Raw genomic sequence first — 25,464 nt, forward strand, 5'->3', positions numbered from 1 at the left:
TTCCGTAATACCATTTCTCAATTCAAAATGTTACTACTTCAACATTTTTTGACCGATTTGAAAAATTCCAACACCAACCATTTCAACTCAGACCATTCAAGTTTTTTTTTTTTTTATTTTCAAAAAAATTCCAGTTTTTCCCGAAATTCCCACATTTTTTGGAAATTCCCTTTGAAATCAATGGGACATTCTTCAAAGTTCCACAACTCCCACATTGTTCTTCAAGATTCAAACTGTTCAACTTCCAACTGTTCAGCCAATTCGGGAATCGCAAGCTTTCCCTTGACAAATTCCAAAAAAAATTCTCATTCAAAATTTCCACATTTTTCAACCAATTCAAACCATTTCAACTTCAACACATTCCACCATCCTGGAAATTTAAACTACCCTTTTTCCAAGTTCAAAAAAATTCCAGGATTTTCCAGAATTCCTGGTTTTCCAAAGCCCTACTTCCACCCTTTTTTCTGGCGACTACTCCTTCCACATTTTTCAACCCTTTTCAACCGTTCCACCGTCCAAACATTCCTCTTAATCAGGACATGAAACAAAGTTGTTTTTTGGACTGGAACAATTACCGGTTTTCCCGAAATGCCAGGAATTCCGTAATACCATTTCTCAATTCAAAATGTTACTACTTCAACATTTCTCGACCGATTTGAAAAATTCCAACACCAACCATTTCAACTCACTCAGACCATTCAAGTTTAGTTTTTTTTAATTTTCCAAAAAATTCCAGTTTTTCCCGAAATTCCCACATTTTTTGGAAATTCCCTTTGAAATCAATGGGACATTCTTCAAAGTTCCACAACCCCCACATTTTTCTTCAAGATTCAAACTGTTCCAACTTCAAACTGTTCAGCCTATTCGGGAATCGCAAGCTTTCCCTTGACAAATTCCGAAAAATGTTCTCATTCAAAATTTCCTAATTTTTTCAACCAATTCAAACCATTTCAACTTCAACACATTCCACCATCCTGGAAATTTAAACTACCCTTTTTCCAAGTTCAAAAAAATTCCAGGATTTTCCAGAATTCCTGGTTTTCCAAAGCCCTACTTCCACCCTTTTTTCTGGCGACTACTCCTTCTACATTTTTCAACCCCTTTCAACCGTTCCACCGTCCAAACATTCCTCTTAATCAGGACATAAAACAAAGTTTTTTTTTGGACTGGAACAATTCACGGTTTTCCTGAAATTCCAGGAATTCCGTAATACCCTTTCTCAATTCAAAATGTTACTACTTCAACATTTCTCGACCGATTTGAAAAATTCCAACACCAACCATTTCAACTCACTCAGACCATTCAAGTTTGGTTTTTTTGAATTTTCAAAAAAATTCCAGTTTTTCCCGAAATTCCCACATTTTTTGGAAATTCCCTTTGAAATCAATGGGACATTCTTCAAAGTTCCACAACTCCCACATTTTTCATCAAGATTCAAACTGTTCCAACTTCAAACTGTTCAGTCTATTCCCTTGACAAATTTCAAAAAATGTTCCCATTCAAAATTTCCACATTTTTTCAACCAATTCAAACCATTTCAACTTAAACACATTCCACCATCCTGGAAATGTAAACTACCCTTTTTCCAAGTTCAAAAAAATTCCAGGATTTTCCAGAATTCCTGGTTTTCCAAAGCCCTACTTCCACCCTTTTTTCTGGCGACTACTCCTTCCACATTTTTCAACCCCTTTCAACCGTTCCACCGTCCAAACATTCCTCTTAATCAGGACATAAAACAAAGTTGTTTTTTGGACTGGAACAATTACCGGTTTTCCCGAAATTCCAGGAATTCCATACCATTTCTCAATTCAACATGTTACTACTTCAACATTTCTCGACCCATTTGAAAAATTCCAACACCAACCATTTCAACTATTCAAGTTTTTTTTTTTACCATTTTCCAAAAAATTCCTGCTTTTCCCGAAATTCCCACATTTTTTGGAAATTCCCTTTGAAATCAATGGGACATTCTTCAACGTTCCACAACTCCCACATTTTTCATCAAGATTCAAACTGTTCCAACTTCAAAATATTCAGCCTGTTTGGAAATTGTGTGCTCTACTTCGACAATTATTTAAAAAATTCCAGGATTTCAGTTCAACGTCAGCATTGGAGCCTTCACACGCAATTCCTTAAGGAATTGCCTTATCTTGTTGTACTTCTTCTTTCAATGTTGACATAAACATGTTACACATACAATTGCATTTGTTCGACTCACTTTTTCTTTTTTTTTTTAATATTGGTTATGAAAAATAAAAACTTAAATAAATATCTGCTTGTCAAAGCAAGTTATCCATCAATCTGTAAAAAAAAAAGTTTTAAAAATCAATAATCAAATGTTGAGGTTTGCATTAATTTACAGTATATTCACTGTTACACGTGGCCCTCAGTAAAAATGAGTTTGACATCCCTGCTGTACAAGTTTGTTTACATGCCCACGACAAGGATAATTGATAGGGATAACCTCTTTTAGTGAGTATTTCCGCATAGTGTGACAAAAAATACTAATTATACATGAATACTATGTTGATCTTAGAGTTGAGTTGAGTTTGAGTTTATTTCGAACGTGCATGCACACAACATGATACATCACAATTTCCAGTTCCTCTATTCAACATGTTCGAAAAGGAGTAGGAAGAAGCAGAGCTTATTTAATCCTACCCCTTTTCCTGTACATAGCAGTTGCTCAAACTTTTGTTCATTTCCTGTTCTCAATTTATTCAAGTAATAACCCCCCATCCATCCATTTTCTACCGCTTGTCCCTCTCGGGGTCGCGGGGGGTGCTGGAGCCTATCTCAGCTGCATTCGGGCGGAAGGCGGGGTACACCCTGGACAAGTCGCCACCTCATCACAGGGCCAACACAGATAGACATACAACATTCACACTCACATTCACACACTAGGGCCAATTTAGTGTTGCCAATCAACCTATCCCCAGGTGCATGTCTTTGGAGGTGGGAGGAAGCCGGAGTACCCGGAGGGAACCCACGCAGTCACGGGGAGAACATGCAAACGCCACACAGAAAGATCCAGAGCCCGGGATTGAACTCCGGACTACTCAGGACCTTCGTATTGTGAGGCACATGCACTAACCCCTGTCCTACCGTGCTGCCCTGCACACAACATGATACATCACAATTTCCATATTTAATCCTACCCCCTTTTCCTTTACATAGCAGTTGCTCTAACTTTTGTTTTGTGTGCAATCTACTAATAAAAGCTTCAATCAATCAATCTTTTTTTTTTTGATAGATTGAGACTTTTATTAGTAGGTTGCACAGTGAAGTACATATTCCGTACAATTGACCACTAAATGGTAACACCCCAATAAGTTTTTCAACTTGTTTAAGTCGGGGTCCACTTAAATTGATTCATGATACAGATATATACTATCAGATATATACTATTATCATAATACAGTCATCACACAATATAATCATCAGGGTATATACATTGAATTATTTACAATCCGGGTGTGGGATGTGGAGGAGGGGATGGGGGGCGGGGGGGGGGGGGGGGGTTAGGTTTGGTTGTTATCATCACTTCAGTCATCAACAATTGAGAACAGAGAAATGGACTTTGAAACAGTGTAGGTTTGACTTGGTATGATATGTACTAGGGCTGCAACTAACGATTAATTTGATAATCGATTAATCTGTCGATTATTACTTCGATTAATAATCGGATAAAAGAGACAAACTACATTTCTGTCCTTTCCAGTATTTTATTGAAAAAACCCAGCATACTGGCACCATACTTATTTTGATTATTGTTTCTCAGCTGTTTGTACATGTTGCAGTTTATAAATAAAGGTTTATTTAAAAAAAAAAATAATAATAATAATAATTTTTTTTAATTTTTTTTTTTAAAAGCCTCTGCGCATGCGCATAGCATAGATCCAACGAATTGATGACTAAATTAAATCGGCAACTATTTTTATAATCGATTTTAATCGATTAGTTGTTGCAGCCCTAATATGTACAGCAAGTAGTGGACATAGAGAGAGAGATCAGAAAGCATAAGAAAGAGTATCCACATTTGATTATTTACAATCCGGGGAGGGTGTTAGTTTAGGGTTGAAGTTGCCTGGAGGTGTACTTTTAGTGCGGTTTTGAAGGAGGATAGAGATGCACTTTCTTTTACACCTGTTGGGAGCGCATTCCACATTGTTGTGGCATAGAAAGAAAATGAGTTAAGACCTTTGTTAGATCGGAATCTGGGTTTAACGTGGTTAGTGGAGCTCCCCCTGGTGTTGTGGCTATGGCGGTCATTTACGTTAAGGAAGTAGTTTGACATGTACTTCGGTATCAGGGAGGGATAACCTCTTTAAGTGAGTATTTCCACATGAATACAATGTCGATCTTAAGAGTTGAGTTTGAGTTTATTTGGAACGTGCATGCACACAACATGATACATCACAATTTCCAGTTTTTCTATTCAACATGTTCGAAAAGGAGTAGGAAGAAGCAGAGCTTATTTAATCCTACCCCTTTACCTTTAAACTTCCTGTTCTCAATTTATTCACAATATACTCCATATACCATGAATTGATTAACGTGGACCCCGACTTAAACAAGTTGAAAAACTTATTCGGGTGTTACCATTTAGTGGTCAATTGTACGGAATATGTACTGTACTGTGCAATCTACTATTAAAAGTCTCAATCAATAACCATACAAATAAATAAATAATAATTGGTGAAGTAAGTTATATTACATATGGTGAGATGAGTAAGATTATCTTGAAAATGAATGGATGGATGAGATAAATGTCAGAATGTTTATCATAGTAGGGTAGTTCATGTCTTGTTTGTGTTACTTTTTAATTGCCAAGTCAGCAGCTTACTTCAGGTGCCTGCCAAAAAAAATCTGACAAACGAGCACTGGCGGGAGTACACTTGTGTGTGTGCATTGAAGGTCGGCCGACAGATGTGCCCGTGGGGACCGGTGTGAAGCGGAGGGTGGTGGGCGGGAGGAAGAGGCAGCGAAGGACGGGCACAGGATGGCGTCTTTCACCGGTGCCGACCAACACAACTCCTTCGGGCCGGTCGACCTTAGAAGCACTAACGGGGATGTAACTCACGTTATGCGAAAAACACTTGCCAATTACGAGCTTGTTATTTTCACCTAAACGTCACACACACACACACACACACGACAAGCTAGCCAGTGCTAATGGAAGAAGAAGGTGGCGGACATTATGAGGGAGACTGTTGGACGGAGTGGATGAAAACACCGTCTTACCTTCGCGAATGACGTAGGGAGGGGGGGCGGTAAGTTGAGACTTTTCTAGGCGCACGTCGTCGTCGTCGGCAGCATCTTTCAGCGTTCCACTTTATTAATCCTCCTAACAAAAAGATGCGATCTTCGCCTTTAAGCTTCTTGCCGCGAATGCTCCCTGTTTGTTGAAACAAGTCCAATCCAAGTGTTCCGCTGCTCTTTGCTCGGAGTCGCACTCTGCCCAACTCTTGTGGTTTTTTTCCCCTTCTTCCTCTCCTTTATCAAGGCGGGGTCTTGGGTCGTCCAAACCAATGACATATACAAGAAGCCCCCCTCCTCCCTCCTCTCTCCCTCACTCACTCACTCACTCACTCCGCCCTGTCTTATGGTCAAACCATCTCTCTGCAAAAAACAAACAAAACAAAAAAAAACATCCTTCTATGACGTTTTCAAAGAAAAAAAAACACACAAAAAAAACTGCACAGATGTTCCAATTCCCAAGATGCAACATGGAGTTTTTTGCTGGACAACATTTCCTTCACAGTCAAACGGTTTTCCAAATAAAAGTTTTTGATAGTCCTCCGCAGCAGGGCCGGCCCGTGGCATAGGCCGTATAGGCAAATGCTGAGGGCGCCGTCCATCAGGGGGCGCCTCGCCAGTGCCACAAATGTTGGAGGAAAAAAAAAATAAAAAGTTGCTACTATTATTTCTAAATACATAAAATAATCCCACGTTAATTAAAATGCAAAGTAAAGCCTATTTAATAGAAATATTATTTGTTACAACATTACACCTCCCCCGGCACGGTGCGCCCCCTCCTTTCCCGTATCATGACTCTTTTTGGACATCCCACATAAAAAAAATCAACACAAGATGTCAAAACGGCCAAAACTGTCAGGTGCCCAGGGAAGAAAAAAGAGAAAAGAAGAGGAGAAACGAGAAAAAGACAGAGGTAGCAGGTAGGTAACGTTAGCCTACATGAAATTATTTGTCTGTTACAGAATGTGATAGTAACCTGGCTTTTTAGCATTAAGCTAATGTTACATGATTCGGCAATTGCTAATCAATAAATAGCTAGTTCTGTTTTAACGTCGGGTTAATATTGTGGAGGGGGCTAAATTGTTATGGAAAATAATAATGTAACGTTAGGTAATTACAGTACTCCCTGGTGTACAGTAATTTGTAAGTAATTCTAGTTAATGCAATATTAAAAAGCACAAATAGAGAACTCTGTAGGATCCCCTTTTTTTGTAATATAGTTGTTAAAGTCATACTGGTTTGATATCTTGTTTTTTGCAGTGCCTTATTTATATTGTATTTTTAATTTATTTTATGCAACTTGTTGACACGTTTTATTTTGTGTTTATGTATGTAAAAAATATTGTATTTCATATATTCATTTTTTATTTTTTGTATTCATTTATTTATCCTTTTTTTTATCTTGTTAACTATTCTGATTGTTAATTTGCTTTCTTTAAGTAAAAAAAAAAGGTCAAAGACAAAGCTATTCGGTTTCTTGTGAGTATATACACTTCACTGCCGATGTGGGGGGGCGCCACCTAAAATCTTGCCTAGGGCGCCAGATTGGTTAGGGCAGGATAACATTTTTTAATTGTTATTTTATTTTTTGTCATGTCCGCCCAACTGGATGATACTGAGAACCTGGTCAGTTATTTCAGGGGTGTCAAACTCATTTTGGAGGAAAAAATATTCCCAAGTGGGCCGTACTGGTAATAATAATAATAATAATATTGGATTAGATTTTATATCGTTCTTTTCTATTATTAGATACTCAAAGCGCTCACAGAGAAGTGGGAACCCATCGTTCATTCACACCTGGTGGTGGTAAGCTACACTACCGTTCAAAAGTTTGGGGTCACCCAAACAATTTAGTGGAATAGCCTTCATTTCTAAGAACAAGAATAGACTGTCGAGTTTCAGATGAAAGTTCTCTTTTTCTGGCCATTTTGAGCGTTTAATTGACCCCACAAATGTGATGCTCCAGAAACTCAATCTGCTCAAAGGAAGGTCCGTTTTGTAGCTTCTGTAACGAGCTAAAGTGTTTTCAGATGTGTGAACATGATTGCACAAGGGTTTTCTAATCATCAATTAGCCTTCTGAGCCAATGAGCAAACACATTGTACCATTAGAACACTGGAGTGATAGTTGCTGGAAATGGGCCTCTATACACCTATGTAGATATTGCACCAAAAAGCAGACATTTGCAGCTAGAATAGTCATTTACCACATTAGCAATGTATAGAGTGTATTTATTTCAAGTTAAGACTAGTTTAAAGTTATCTTCATTGAAAAGTACAGTGCTTTTCCTTCAAAAATAAGGACATTTCAATGTGACCCCAAACTTTTGAACACTAGTGTACATTTGTAGCCACGGCTGCCCTGGGGTAGACTGGCGGAAGTGAGGCTGCCAGTTTGCGCCTACGGCCCCTCCGACCACCACCTATCCTTCATTCACCAGTGTGAGCGGCACCGGGGGCAAGGGTGAAGTGTCCTGCCCAAGGACACAACGGCAGCGATTTGGATGTCAAGAGGCGGGTAGCAAACCTGCAACCCTCAGGTTTCTGGCACGGCCGCTCTACCCACTACGCCATGCCGCCCCTAAAATCCACCTGGTAAAATCATGGCGTGATAACTTCTAAATAAAGACAACTTCAGATTGTTTTCTTTTTCAAAAATAGAACAAGCATGTTGCGGTTAATAGTATTCTATCTTCATTTGTAGTTATTTGTACTTTCTGAATAAATGATGTGATAAAATCCTGGTAAAATCATGGCACGGTAACTTAAAAATAAAGACAACTTCAGATGGTTTTCTTTTTCGAAAATAGAACAAGCATGTTGCGAGTAATAGTATTCTATCGTCATTTGGGTTAATAGTATTCTATCTTCATTTGTAGTTATTTATAATTTCTGAATAAATTATGTGATAAAATCATGGCACAATAACTTAAAAATAAAGACAACTTCAGATAGTTTTCTTTTTCAAAAGTAAAACAAGCATGCAGCGGTTAATAGTTTTCTATCGTCATTTGGGTTAATGGTATTCTATCGTCATTTGCAGTTATTTATACTTTCTGAATAAATGATGTGATAAAATCATGGCACGATAACTTAAAAATAAAGACAACTTCAGATTGTTTTCTTTTTCAAAAATAGAACAAGCAAGTTGCGGTTAATAGTATTATATCTTCATTTGTAGTTATTTATACTTTCTAAATAAATGATGTGATAAAATCATGGCACGATAACCATCTGAAGTTGTCTTTATTTTTAAGTTTTCTTTTTCAAAAGTAGAACAAGCATGTAGCGGTTAATAGTATTCTATCGTCATTTGTAGTTATTTATACTTTGTGAATAAATGATGTGATAAAATCTTAGTAAAATCATGGCACGATAACTTAAAAATAAAGACAACTTCAGATTGTTTTCTTTTTCAAAAATAGAACAAGCATGTAGCATTTTATAGTATTCTATCGTCGTTTGTAGTTATTTATACTTTCTGAATAAAATGATGTGATAAAATCATGGCACGATAACTTAAAAATAAAGACAACCTCAGATTGTTTTCTTTTTCAAATATAGAACAAGCATGTAGCGGTTAATAATATTCTGTCATCATTTGTAGTTATTTACACTTTCTGAATAAATGATGTGATAAAATCATGGTAAAATCATGGCACGATAACGTAAAAATAAAGACAATTTCAGACTGTTTTTTTGTTTTTTTAATAGAACAAGCAAGTTGCAGTTAATAGTATTCTATCTTAATTTGTAGTTATTTATAGTTTCTGAATAAATGATGTGATAAAATCATGGCACGATAACTTAAAAATAAAGACAACTTCAGATTGTTTTCTTTTTCAAAAATAGAACAAGCATGTTGCGGTTAATAGTATTCTATCGTTGTTTGTAGTTATTTATACTTTCTGAATAAATGATGTGATAAAATCCTGGTAAAATCATGGCACGATAACTTAAAAATAAAGACAACTTCAGATTGTTTTCTTTTTCAAAAATAGAACAAGCATGTTGCGGGTAATAATATTCTATCGTCATTTGTAGTTATGTATACTTTCTGAATAAATTATGTGGAAAAATCATGGCACAATAACGTAAAAATAAAGACAATTTCAGACTGTTTTTTTGTTTTTTTTAATAGAACAAGCAAGTTGCAGTTAATAGTATTCTATCTTAATTTGTAGTTATTTATAGATTCTGAATAAATGATGTGATAAAATCATGGCACGATAACTTAAAAATAAAGACAACTTCAGATTGTTTTCTTTTTCCAAAATAGAACAAGCATGTTGCGGGTAATAATATTCTATCGTCATTTGTAGTTATGTATACTTTCTGAATAAATGATGTGATAAAATCATGGCACGATAACGTAAAAATAAACACAACTTCAGATGGTTTTCTTTTTCAAAAATAGAACAAGCATGTTGCGGTTAATAGTATTCTATCGTCATTTGTAGTTATGTATACTTTCTGAATAAATTATGTGGAAAAATCATGGCACGATAACGTAAAAATAAAGACAACTTCAGATGGTTTTCTTTTTCAAAAATAGAACAAGCATGTTGCGGTTAATAGTGTTCTATCGTCATTTGTAGTTATTTATACTTTCTAAATAAATGATGTGATAAAATCCTGGTAAAATCATGGCACGATAACTTAAAAATAAAGACAATTTCAGACTGTTTTTTTGTTTTTTTAATAGAACAAGCAAGTTGCAGTTAATAGTATTCTATCTTAATTTGTAGTTATTTATAGTTTCTGAATAAATGATGTGATAAAATCATGGCACGATAACTTAAACATAAAGACAACTTTAGATGGTTTTCTTTTTCTAAAATAGAACAAGCATGTTGCGGGTAATAGTATTATACCGTCATTTGTAGTTATTTATACTTTCTGAATAAAATGATGTGATAAAATCATGGCACGGTAACTTAAAAATAAAGACAACTTCAGATTGTTTTCTTTTTCAAAAATAGAACAAGCATGTTGCGGTTAATAGTATTCTATCGTCATTTGTAGTTATTTATACTTTCTGAATAAATGATGTGATAAAATCATGGTAAAATCATGGCACGATAACGTAAAAATAAAGACAATTGCAGACTGTTTTTTTGTTTTTTTAATAGAACAAGCAAGTTGCGGTTAATAGTATTCTATCTTAATTTGTAGTTATTTATAGTTTCTGAATAAATGATGTGATAAAATCATGGCACGATAACTTAAAAATAAAGACAACTTCAGATTGTTTTCTTTTTCAAAAATAGAACAAGCATGTTGTGGGTAATAATATTCTATCGTCATTTGTAGTTATGTATACTTTCTGAATAAATTATGTGGCAAAATCATGGCACAATAACGTAAAAATAAAGACAATTTCAGACTGTTTTTTTGTTTTTTTTAATAGAACAAGCAAGTTGCAGTTAATAGTATTCTATCTTAATTTGTAGTTATTTATAGTTTCTGAATAAATGATGTGATAAAATCATGGCACGATAACTTAAAAATAAAGACAACTTCAGGTTGTTTTCTTTTTCAAAAGTAGAACAAGCATGTTGCGGGTAATAATATTCTATCGTCATTTGTAGTTATTTATACTTTCTAAATAAATGATGGGATGAAATCCTGGTAAAATCATGGCACGATAACGTAAAAATAAAGACAATTTCAGACTGTTTTTTTGTTTTTTTAATAGAACAAGCAAGTTGCAGTTAATAGTATTCTATCTTAATTTGTAGTTATTTATAGTTTCTGAATAAATGATGTGATAAAATCATGGCACGATAACGTAAAAATAAAGACAACTTCAGATGGTTTTCTTTTTCAAAAATAGAACAAGCATGTTGCGGTTAATAGTATTCTATCGTCATTTGTAGTTATTTATACTTTCTAAATAAATGATGTGATAAAATCCTGGTAAAATCATGGCACGATAACGTAAAAATAAAGACAATTTCAGACTGTTTTTTTGTTTTTTTAATAGAACAAGCAAGTTGCAGTTAATAGTATTCTATCTTAATTTGTAGTTATTTATAGTTTCTGAATAAATGATGTGATAAAAATCATGGCACGATAACTTAAAAATAAAGACAACTTCAGATGGTTTTCTTTTTCAAAAATAGAACAAGCATGTTGCGGTTAATAGTATTCTATCGTCATTTGTAGTTATTTATACTTTCTAAATAAATGATGTGATGAAATCCTGGTAAAATCAAGGCACGATAACTTAAAAATAAAGACAATTTCAGACTGTTTTTTTGTTTTTTTAATAGAACAAGCAAGTTGCAGTTAATAGTATTCTATCTTAATTTGTAGTTATTTATAGTTTCTGAATAAATGATGTGATAAAATCATGGCACGATAACTTAAAAATAAAGACAACTTCAGATTGTTTTCTTTTTCAAAAATAGAACAAGCATGTAGCGGTTAATAGTATTCTATCTTCATTTGTAGTTATTTACACTTTCTGAATAAAATGATGTGATAAAATCATGGCACGATAACTTAAAAATAAAGACAACCTCAGATTGTTTTCTTTTTCAAAAATAGAACAAGCATGTTGCGGTTAACAGTATTCTATCTTGCCAATTGGAGCGTATCACTGCTAGTCTGCACCATACTGAAGCAGAATGAGTCCAAACGCCAGCCAAGAATAACATCGAATCGGGGGGACATTTATCCATGAAATCATGAAGAAGCTGCTGATGCTGTGTTTGACAGGGTCGCAGCTGGAAGGTAATTAAGTGGAATTTCACTCTTCAAGGTAAATGCTGTACATTATTATTATATTACTTCATAAAACCGCTGCAGTTGTTAGGAGTACATTTTATTGTACTGTCTTTACACAATATGTCTTATCTAAAAGGGAGTTTTTCTTTTTAAAAGGCATGTTACATGTTAAAATGGTGCTGTTTGGGGGGCGGGCAAGCACCAATTGATTTCTGTTCATTTCAATAGAAGAGTTTTGAGTGTTGAGCTTTGTCACAGAACCAATTAAGCTCTTAAATTGAGGTATTATTGTATTATTAAAGGGACCTATGATGATTCCTATATACATTTAACACACTTCCTTGTGGTGTACATCACAGGTGTCAAATTCAAGGCCCGGGGGCCACATCTGGCCTGCATAATACGGCAAATACCGAAAATGTGTGTCAATTCGGCATTTTGTCATTTTTGCTAAATGTGTTTCGATTTTGACGGAAACAAATTCAACTGCAGTTCCTCTTAACTCAATATTATTTGATGTAAAAAGCTATTCCAAGTGTTTGTGTGCTGGTCACTGGGACTTCTGACTGCAAAGCAATTTTAAATCAATTTAATAGCATACAATTTGATGATAATCGAATGAAAGGGGCACTTGTGTAATCATAATAAATGGCATATATAGAGACCACATATATATATATACTGTAAGTATACATTTTTATGGTTCAGTGGTCTGTTGAAGGCAGCCGTGACTGCAATGTGGCCCACTATGAAAATGAGTTTGACACCCCTGCTCTAGATAACGGATATGCTTTGGTGTAAATGTTGCTCCAAATTTAACCCTCTTCATGAGTATGCCTGCAAAACAAAGGTTTGTATAAACCAGGAGGCCCCACACTACGACCTACCAGTGTCCACAATATGGCCTGCGGGATGTGGCGCAGCCGAACCAGTGAAGGAGGGGATAGAAACAAAACAAAATAGAAGACAAAGGGGGAAATTGCAGAGACAAGAGGGAGACAAGACAACAATAACCCTATACATACGTATATATATATATATATATATATATATATATATATATATATATATATATATATATATATATATATATATATATATATATATATATATATATATATATATATATATATGAGTCACACCCCTGGTATATATATATATATACATATATATATATATATATATATATATATATATATATATATATATATATATATATATATATATATATATATATATATATATATATATATATATATATATATATTTATCTATCTATATCCAATCAATGCAGATCATCAGAATAAGGTAATACACCAACTTATGTATGTATGTATATATATATATATGTACATATATATATATATATATATATATATATATATATATATATATATATATATATATATATATATATATATATATATATACACAGTATATATATATATATATATATATATATACTAAGTATATATATATATATAAATATATATATATATATATACTAAGTATATATATATATATATATATATATATATATATATATATATATATACATATATATATACATATATATATATATATATATATATATATATATATATATATATATATATATATATATATATATATATATATGAGTCACACCCCTGGTATATAGGGTCAAATTATAAGACAGAATGAAATAAATAAGTACATATTTAAATTAATTTAACGTGTCATTAATGAATTATAATTGGAATTAAATAGTTTAATGTGTTAATAAATGTGTCATTATTTTTTTTTGTAAAAGTGCATCTAATTATTTATTCACTTGATAAGTTGTTTAAATATTTCATGATTTATATTTATTATTTCATGAACACCTGTGTCAGCGCTTCATGATTTTACAGTACAATCTCAATTTATTAGCTTAATTGGCTCTGTGACGGAGCTCTTAACTCAAAACATTTGTATTTCAAATCAACATCTCCTATTGAAATGAATTGCAGCTGAGATAGGCTCCAGCACCCCCCGCGACGCCAAAAGGGACAAGCGGTAGAAAATGGATGGATGGATGGATGGAACCTTTAACATTTTGGTGTTGTTTACTTGAGTCATATTGCAGTCGACACGTATCTCTTATGTGTGACTGCCATCTACTGGTCCCACTTATCATTTCACCATGTTCTAAATAAAATAGCTTCGAGGTCGGTAAGCACGACCAGTATTATTCCGCACATTAGGCGCACTGTCGAGTTTTGAGAAAATGACAGGATTTTAAGTGTGTCTTATAGTCCGAAAAATACGGTAAGTACCGTAATTTCCGTACTATAAGCCGCACCTGACTATAAGCCGCACCAGCTAAATTTAGGGGAAAATACAGATTGCTCCATATATAAGCCGCACCCGACTATAAGCCGCAGGGTTTTGATGTGTAATTAGCGTAGTATATAGGGGTTCCTGCTACCACGGAGGGGATTGTCGGGACAGAGATGACTGTTTGGGAACGCAAAGCGTCCCATTTATTAACAATAAATCTTTCAATCATTCAATCAAACTTTCACATCTTTGACATGGCGAACAGCATTCGTGCAGAGTACAAATAATACAACAGTGCAAAGTAATACAAAGTGCTTGCCTGTACGTTATCAAAATAACCAGCCTACCGGTATATGAAAAGTCAGTCTTTAATCATTGTGTCATCGTCTTCCTCCTGCGTACCAAAACCACCAAAATCCTCTTCGTCGGTGTCGGAGAAGAACAGGCCGTAAATAAGCCGCACCCTTGTATAAGCCGCAGGGACCAGAACGAGGGGGAAAAGTAGCGGCTTATAGTCCGGAAATTACGGTAATATTGTATAAAAACAATACTTTATAATATATTTCATTCAACTACAGTAGTTTTATGAAGTAATGTAACAATAATGTACAACAGGGTGGACTCCTTCCAGCTGCTTGGTGTGGTGTGCTGTCAAACACACCATCAGAAGCTTCTATATACATAAATATCCGCTGTTTAGATATTATTTAAACATTCTTGGCAGGCGTCAGAGTCATTCTGCTTTATTATGGTGGGGACTAGCAGTGCTACTCCACTCAAATTGCTTGGCGACACGCTCGGTCATGTTTTTGAGGATTTTTTTTTTTTTTAATTCAAGTAATATCATCTGCTTCTTACTCTCAGCACATTCCTTCACACTCGATGTCTTTCTTTCTATGGTTGGAAAACGGTTATCACCACTTGTTTTTCTTGGCTGTGACGACTCCTCTGTGTTTCTTTTCCTTCCAGTCAGAAACTTCTCCGTCCCTCCTACGGTTTCCCTGCGTACTTCTCCTACTGGGTTGAACAGGCTGCGCGTCATTCAAGCATGCAAGCATGGATTATCGCGGGGGTTACGTTCCACGCACCCCGTGGTAGGTGATTTTGAGTATGTGATTTGAATTAATTTCAAGTCTTCATAAGCCCTCCACACAGCTTCACACTTATAGACACTTCCTATGCTCTGAAAAACACTTCACTCTAAACTAGGGCTGCAACAACTAATCCATTAAATCCATTAAAATCGATTATTAAAATAGTTGCCGATTAATTTAGTCATCGATTCGTTGGATCTATGCTATGCGCATGCGCAGAGGTTTTTTTTTATTTTTATTTTTTTTATTTATATATTTTTTTTGTCCTAGGCTGTTCAGATTTACTTTACAAAAGAGAAGTGTAGGATTCTTCTCTTGTTGCCTTATTTGTATTTTGACTTTATTAAATGTATTTATATTATCATTTGGTGCAGCCGGGCCGGAGCAGGAGGGGATGGAAAGAGGGAAAAAAAGGAAGACAGAGGGGGGAATTGTGGGGACAAGAGGGGGATTAGACAGAGAGACAAAAACAACAACAGCAAACACAACAACAACAACAACAACAACAGAGCAACATCAGCAAATACGACATGTACAAATATGATGGTAAAAGTAATAGCAAATGAGCAGTTAGCGAAAATAAAAAGTAATACAGAAATGACAATGAGCATTATTACACTAAAAATGGAGCAATATGAATACCAATAGAAATAGTGCTATTGATAATAAAAAATACCAATAATTTTCCTTTATTATCAACAATACAATTGTTCAAAAATGTTTTTTTATTTTTTTTAATAATTTTTTTTTTTTTTTTTTAATTTTTTTTTATTAAACCTTTATTTATAAACTGCAACATTTACAAACAGCTGAGAAACAATAATCAAAATAAGCATGGTGCCAGTATGCTGTTTTTTTTCCCCAATAAAATACTGGATAGGATAGAAATGTAGTTTGTCTCTTTTATCCGATTATTAATCGATTAATCGAAGTAATAATCGACAGATTAATCGATTATCAAATTAATCGTTAGTTGCAGCCCTACTCTAAACCTTACGTCATTTTAACATGAACCTTAAATGAGTGCTCAAATCTCAATGGACTCCATTGCATTTTAAAAGACTTTCGTAAGTAAACCGCAAAGTGTTTTCAAAGTCCTCACTCCCCCCCCTGACAGCTTACCCTGTCCTCTCAGAAAGTGAAACAATAATTCAAAAGTCCGAAATATTCCTGAAAATTACAGTGGCCAAAAGGAACAATGCACTGCAATATCTGCAGGAATAATGAGGTGAGATATTGGGGGGGCCGTGAGTAAACTTAACTTGGAACAGACCTGGGCAATTTAAGGCCCGGTTCAGCTTTTCAATCTGGCCCGCCGGACATTCCCAAATAATCTTTATAGATCTTTAAGATCGAAACTTTCGCTGCCATTATTATGTGCAGTGATGTTTTCAAATGACTGTAAGTCTTGAACTATACAAAGTATTTCAATGGTTGGAATCTGCGCTTTTGCATGATATGCTAGTTACTATGGTAATCTAATTACCGTATTTTTCGGACTATAAATCGCAGTTTTTTTCATTGTTTAGCCGGGGGTGCGACTTATACTCAGGAGCGACTTTTGTGTGAAATTATTAACACATTACCGTAAAATATCAAATAATATTATTTAGCTCATTCACGTAAGAGACTAGAACAGGGGTCGGCAACCCGCGGCTCTAGCACCGCCCTAGTGGCTCTCTGGAGCTTTTTCAGAAATGTATGAAAAATGGAAAAAGATGAGGGGAAAAAAAAAAACTTTTTTGTATTAATATGGTTTCTGTAGGAGGACAAACATGACACAAATCTCCCTAATCGTTATAAAGCACATTGTTTGTAAACATGCTTCACTGATTCAAGTATTTGGCGAGCGCCGTTTTGTCCTACTAATTTTAGCGGTCTTTGAACTCACCGTAGTTTGTTTTCATGTAGAACTTTCTCCGACTTTCTAGGACGTGTTTTATGCCACTTCTTTTTCTGTCTCATTTTGTCCACCAAACTTTTAACGTTGTGCATGAATGCACAAAGGTGAGTTTTGTTGATGTTATTGACTTGTGTGGAGTGCTAATCGGGCATATTTGGTCACTGCATGACTGCAAGCTAATCGAAAGCTAACATGCTATTTAGGCGAGCTATATGTAAATATTGCATCATTATGCCTCATTTGTAGCTATATTTGAGCTCATTTAGTTTCCTTTAAGTCATCTTAATTCAATTTATATCTCATGACACACTATCTGTGTGTAATATGGCTTTTAATTTGTTGCGGCTCCAGACAGATTTGTTTTTGTATTTTTGGTCCAATATGGCTCTTTCAACATTTTGGGTTGCCGACCCCTGGTGTAGACGTATAAGATTTCATGGGATTTAGCGATTAGGAGTGACAGATTGTTTGGTAAACGTATAGCATGTTCTATATGTTATAGTTATTTGAATGACTCTTACCATAATATGTTACGTTAACATACCAGTTGGTTATTTATGCCTCATATAACGTACACTTATTCAGCCTGTTGTTCACTATTCTTTAGACATTTTAAATTGCCTTTCAAATGTCTATTCTTGGTGTTGGCTTTTATCAAATACATTTCCCCCAAAAATGCGATTTATACTCCAGTGCGACTTATATATGTTTTTTTCCTTCTTTACTATGCATTTCTGACCGGTGCGACTTATACTCCGGAGCGACTTATAGTCCGAAAAATACGGTAGTTACTATGGTCATCTAATTAGTTACTATGGTAATCTAATTAGTTACTATGGTAATCTAAGTCACAGCAGCTCAGGCGAGGCACCAAGCAGTGTGGGTGGGGAGCGTTTCCACAGAGTGGTCAGCCTGAAATGCGGGTGTGAGGGACAGACGCGGAAGGAGATTTTTACAACAAAGTTCTAAAGCTTAGTGATGTATCAGATGTATCAGATTGTGGGTGTTTTTTTTTTTTTACCCTTCGCGTTTATATTTCACTGTGTTTGTTGCATTTTTGTTGCGTTTTGCATGATTGGAAAAATATGTCGATTGAGAGGGGGTGTGACGTTCATATGTTGTCAATATTCAGTGTTTTATTCTTCATAGTTAATATTGTAAATCCCACATTCTTTATTTTCATGTACATTCTGGGTGTCTCATTCAGTAAAAAAAAATGCTCCATTCCATTCCGTTTTTTAAGGCGGTCTGTCGTAACGTTTTTAGCATTCAATCAGACATTATTGTGAGGTTTTGTATTAGAGTTCCTGAAAATAGGACCCAAGCACACATACTGTACAGCAGATTTTCACAGCATACATATATATGTATGTGTATATATATATATATATATATATATATATATATATATATATATATATATATATATATATATATATATATATATATATATATATATATATATATATATATATATATATATATATATATATATATATATATATATGGTAACACTTTAGTATGGGGAATACATATTCACCATTAATTAGTTGCCTATTAACATGCAAATTAGTTACATATTGGCTCTTAATTAGTCATTATTAAGTACTTATTAATGCCTTATTCTGCATGGCCTTATTATACAACCAGTAAGCCAATAACTAAGAGTCTTCCCTCAATAACCTCAGAATTATCGCTTATTAGTAACCCTAACCTTAACCCTAACCCTAACCCTTATATGTTCCCCTAGTGTCCAAATAACTCTAAATTAAGTGTTTGCTACTTTAATAAGCAACTAATTAATGGTGAATATGTTCCCCATACGAAAGTGTTACCATATATATATATATATATACACTACCGTTCAAAAGTTTGGGGTCACCCAAACAATTTTGTGGGATAGTCTTCATTTCTAAGAACAAGAATAGACTGTCGAGTTTCAGATGAAAGTTCTCTTTTTCTGGCCATTTTGAGCGTTTAATTGACCCTACAAATGTGATGCTCCAGAAACTCAATCTGCTCAAAGGAAGGTCAGTTTTGTAGCTTCTGTAACGAGCTAAAGTGTTTTCAGATGTGTGAACATAATTGCACAAGGGTTTTCTAATCATCAATTAGCCTTCTGAGCCAATGAGCAAACACATTGTACCATTAGAACACTGGAGTGATAGTTGCTGGAAATGGGCCTCTATACACCTATGTAGATATTGCACCAAAAAGCAGACATTTGCAGCTAGAATAGTCATTTACCACATTAGCAATGTATAGAGTGTATTTCTTTCAAGTTAAGACTAGCTTAAAGTTATCTTTATTGAAAAGTACAGTGCTTTTCCTTCAAAAATAAGGACATTTCAATGTGACCCCAAACTTTTGAACGGTAGTGTATATTTTATATATATATATATATATATATATATATATATATATATATATATATATATATATATATATATATATATATATATATATATATATATATATATATATATATATATATATATATATTTATACATATACATAGATAGATCGATCGATATACCGGCCCCCAGACACATTTTTCTCTCTAAATTTGGCCCCCTGAGTCAAAATAATTGCCCAGGCCTGACTTAGAAACTGTTTCAGGTTGTTACCTATGTTCTTCCAGGAACGCAAAAAACACTTTTTGTTCCAACGCAGACTCTCTCTCTCGAACACTTGCCATTAAAAAGTGCAAAGACCGACCACACAGCTCCTGTCTTCACAATAAAAGTGCCTGCGTTAACAAAATAAGGGTCTAAGAGTTTGCCTCTAATGCATTTTTTGTAAAGGGCATAAAAATTAGTCTTGACGTTGGACATAGAAGGAGATAAAAAACAACCACTTTCATGTGGTATTGGAAAAAGGAATTTTTTTCCCTCCACAATGTAAATTAAAAGTTTTGAAACTTGCACTACTGTGAATCCTGCCTATTTCCAATCAATGCAGGTCATCAGAACAAGGTAACACACCAGCTTATATTCTTGTCTCCGAGAAAAAGAGAATCTATATGCATTTAACATGTTTTCTATTTATGTATTTCAATTAAACACCTTTAACATGTTAACATCTGTGATCAGGCCTGGGCAATTATTTAGAGAAAAAAATGTGTCTGGGGGCCGGAATATCTGATTTTCAGGAACACTAACACAAAACCTCACAATAATGTCTGATTGAATGCTAAAAACGTTATGACAGACCGCCTTAAAAAACGGAATGGAATTTTTAATTTTTTTATTGAATGTACATGAAAATAAAGAATGTGGGTTTTACAATATTAACTATGAAGGATAAAACACTGAATATTGACAACATGAACGTCACACCCCCTCTCGATCGACATATTTTACAATCAAGCGAAACGCAACAAAAATGCAACAAACACAGCGAAATATGAACACGAAGGGTAAAAAAAACCCATCTACAATCTGATATATCTGATACAACACGAAGCTTTAGAACTTTGTTGTAAAAATCATAATGGCAGCTACAGTTTTGATCTTAAAGATATAAAAAAAATATTTGGGAATGTCCGGCGGGCCAGGTTGAAAAGCTTAACGGTCCACACGCAGCCCCCAGGCCTTAATTTGCCCAGGTCTTTTATATATATATATATATATATATATATATATATATATTAGGGATGTCCGATAATGGCTTTTTGCCGATATCCGATATTCCGATATTGTCCAACTCTTTAATTACCGATACCGATATCAACCGATACCGATATCAACCGATATATGCAGTCGTGGAATTAACACATTATTATGCCTAATTTGGACAACCAGGTATGGTGAAGATAAGGTACTTTTTAAAAAAATATATAAAATAAAATAAGATAAATAAATTAAAAACATTTTCTTGAATAAAAAAGAAAGTAAAACAATATAAAAACAGTTACATAGAAACTAGTAATTAATGAAAATGAGTAAAATTAACTGTTAAAGGTTAGTACTATTAGTGGACCAGCAGCACGCACAATCATGTGTGCTTACGGACTGTATCCCTTGCAGACTGTATTGATATATATTGATATATAATGTAGGAACCAGAATATTGATAATAGAAAGAAATGGGGGGAGGGAGGTTTTTTGGGTTGGTGCACTAATTGTAAGTGTATCTTGTGTTTTTTATGTTGATTTAATAAAAAAAAAAAAAAAAAAAAAAAAAAAACGATACAGATAATAAAAAAAACGAAACCGATAATTTCCGATATTACATTTTAACGCATTTATCGGCCGATAATATCGGCAGGCCGATATTATCGGACATCCCTAATATATATATATATATATATATATATATATATATATATATATATATATATATACACTACTGTTCAAAAGTTTGGGGTCACCCAAACAATTTTGTGTTTGAGCCTTCATTTCTAAGAACAAGAATAGACTGTCGAGTTTCAGATGAAAGTTCTCTTTTTCTGGCCATTTTGAGCGTTTAATTGACCCCACAAATGTGATGCTCCAGAAACTCAATCTGGTCAAAGAAAGGTCCGTTTTGTAGCTTCTGTAACGAGCTAAAGTGTTTTCAGATGTGTGAACATGATTGCACAAGGGTTTTCTAGTCATCAATTAGCCTTCTGAGCCAATGAGCAAACACATTGTACCATTAGAACACTGGAGTGATAGTTGCTGGAAATGGGCCTCTATACACCTATGTAGATATTGCACCAAAAAGCAGACATTTGCAGCTAGAATAGTCATTTACCACATTAGCAATGTATAGAGTGTATTTCTGTAAAGTTAAGACTAGTTTAAAGTTATCTTCATTGAAAAGTACAGTGCTTTTCCTTCAAATATATATATATATATATATATATATATATATATATATATATATATATATATATATATATATATATATATATATATATATATATATATATATATATATATATATATATATATATATATATATATATATATATACATATGAGAGAGTGAGAGAGATCACCTTGACTTGGTCATTTTATAAGTATGTCGCCTGCTAAAAAACTTTGGGCAGCCCTAATCCGTTGCTTCCAATCAGGCTGCAAGAGGGTTCACTCTTTGCATTGGTTTCAGCAACTGAGCAAGTGCTTTGTTTCTGTGGGTGTAGTCGGGGAAGCCAGCATACACACACAGAGAAGTTTAGCCTCGTAACGTAAACGTGAGGTAATTTAGCAGAAACTAATATAAAAACACTTGCTCCTTGTCCCATTTCTGACATTTCCCGAAAGTTTCATCAAATCCCGGCCGTTACGTTTCGAGTTATGTTGCTAATTGACCAACTGGCATACATAACCTGCTGGCTGTAGTCAAAATGTAGCTTTTCATTCTGTGCTGTAACTAGCAGAAACAGACGCAGTTAACAATAAGTCCAAATATATTGTTTTCACATGTCCACCACATTTCATGTCCCCTTTAGGTCTTGATAAATAAATTGAAGGCATAAATAAAACCCTTGTTAAACCCGGTGTGGGTGGCCATCTGCCTCTATCAGTACCAGTTTTTTAATGACCACATCTCTCTGGCCGCATTATGCACACTGAAGTGTCTTTTTTTATTCGTAAATGTGCCTCAGCAGAATCTTTAACACGCACGCGATGCCTTTAAAGCTAATCTAATGAACATGTCCTCAACAATGACAGCGCTTACTGCGCATGCAGACTTGGTTTAACCTAATAATGCTCTCCATACAGTGGACGTAGTTCAGCCATGCATAAGGGATGCAGCTGCAGGAGCAAGACATGTGACAACCTCCCCGCTGCTTTGTGATATTGGCCATAGATGACATCATATCATTGATTCCTGTTGTTGCAAAAGTACGAGAAAAAAAAAAAAAATCCTCATTCAAGCAACAATTATATCATTTTCCATGCATCTGTAAATGTGTTGTTTGACGTGACAGCCGGCCGCTCGCTGGCATCCCATTATCTGCTTCCCATTTTCCACTTTTCAAAGCCACACTGCTTGGCCTCCGTATGCTGCAGTATTGATCTGTCCATCAGCACCGCTCTCCTCTTTTGCGATGGCTGCTTCCATGCGGGGGAGCGCACAGAAAGACAAAAAAATGATAATGCAGGGAAAAAAAGGATGTGGCGTAACTGTGTGACTGAGTCCCGCACAAGTCGTTGTGTTATTGTGTTGGAATGGATGTGTTTTACGGCACAAATAAAGCACACGTTACCATTAAAGTACCTTGCACATGTTGCAAAACGTTGCGCCGGTTAGTTAAATCAAACCATGGATAATTCTTTATCTCAGTCTCTAAAACTTGAATCATTTCAATGAATGTTTTAGAGTATAACAAGTAAAGAGTGTGGGGACATGAATTGCGAATCTGGAGTGGCGTAAAAAAAAAATATATATATATATATATATACCGTATTTCCTTGAATAGCCGCAGGGGCGCTAATTAATTTAAAACCTCCTGTCACTCCTGCGTTTACCGGAAACCGGCGGGATGGCCGTGCATGCGGTAATTATTTTAAAACCTCTTCTCACTCCGGCGTTTACCAAAAGGAATCCATAAAATTTAGGCGTGCGCTTTGAGTGTGATGTAAGCATACCATCATGAAAAGCACATTTAATTAAAAAAAACGTTATTATGGTCTTACCTGTACTTATAAATGGAGTCCATTTGCAGCTCCTTCTGACCAAAAGCATCGATAACTTGTTTATAGAAGTCTTCCTTATTTTCTTTCTTCAGTTTTAAAAGTCTCTGTTTCGATGGAGATATTCCTTTAATTATTACCTCCTGCTTCCATTGAAAGTCCAGTTTAGAAAACTGTTTTATTTTAGATACCGGTATGTAATCCTCCTTGTTAAAAGTTCAGGCAGAGGAAAAAAAAAAAATCTCTTGCTGGTGTGTTCACTTCTTCTGCAGTACCGGAAGTCGCAAGAAGGATCACTAGCGCGGCAGCGCCCTCTACCACCAGGAGGCGGGAGTCATTTCATGACTTATACAGTATTTCACACACGCAGCTACGGTTTATTAATAAAACATAGCTGCTTACTGTTCTCTTTAGCATACTGTACCGGTATTCAATAGCTTGGACCTTAAATCCTACTGAATAGCTCTTTATCTTTTTTCCTTTGTGCGATTGCAAACTACTGAAAGCAGCTTCCTCCATTTTGAAAATGAGGACAGGTAAAGCGTCACTCGTGACGTAACGAATTTGACCCGGTGGAAGTTCTAGCCATATGCTAAATATTTTGCGAAACGAGTTTGACCCGGCGGAAATTATAGACATGCGATAATAAAATTAATATTTTGCGAAATGAATTTGATCCGGCTTCAATAATAAACCGGCAATAAGGCCAAGCATGCGTTAATTATTTTGAGAAACGAGTTTGACCCGGCAGTAATTCTAGACGTGCGAATACTATATTCCCTGCGCCAATTCAAGGAAATACGGTATACTAGGGGTGTGGGAAAAAATCGATTCAAATTCGAAACCCGATTCTCACGTTGTGCGATTCAGAATCGATTCTCATTTTTTTAAAAATCGATTTTTTTATTTTATTTATTAATTAATTTTTTCCTTTTTTTATTTATTTTTATTTTTCAATTAGAAATCCAACAAAACAATACACAGCAATACCATAACAATGCAATCCAATTCCAAAAACCAAACCCGACCCAGCAATAAACAGAGCAATTGAGAGGAGACACAAACACGACACAGAACAAACCAAAAGTAGTTACTAAAACGGCCTTCTTTCATCTCCGTAATATCGCTAAAATTCGTCCCATTTTGTCCACAAGCGATGCTGAGATCATTATTCATGCGTTCGTTACATCTCGTCTCGATTACTGTAACGTTTTATTTTCGGGCCTCCCTATGTCTAGCATTAAAAGATTACAGTTGGTACAAAATGCGGCTGCTAGACTTTTGACAAAAACAAGAAAGTTTGATCATATTACGCCTATACTGTATATACCTATACATACACCTATATACAGGTATATAACTATACTGTATATACCTATACATACACCTATATACAGGTATATACCTATACTGGCTCACTTGCACTGGCTTCCTGTGCACCTAAGATGCCACTTTAAGGTTTTACTACTTACGTATAAAATACTACACGGTCAAGCTCCTGCCTATCTTGACGATTGTATTGTACCATATGTCCCGGCAAGAAATCTGCGT

This window comes from Entelurus aequoreus, linkage group LG08 (assembly GCF_033978785.1).
Source record: "Entelurus aequoreus isolate RoL-2023_Sb linkage group LG08, RoL_Eaeq_v1.1, whole genome shotgun sequence".
Taxonomy (NCBI): domain Eukaryota; kingdom Metazoa; phylum Chordata; class Actinopteri; order Syngnathiformes; family Syngnathidae; genus Entelurus; species Entelurus aequoreus.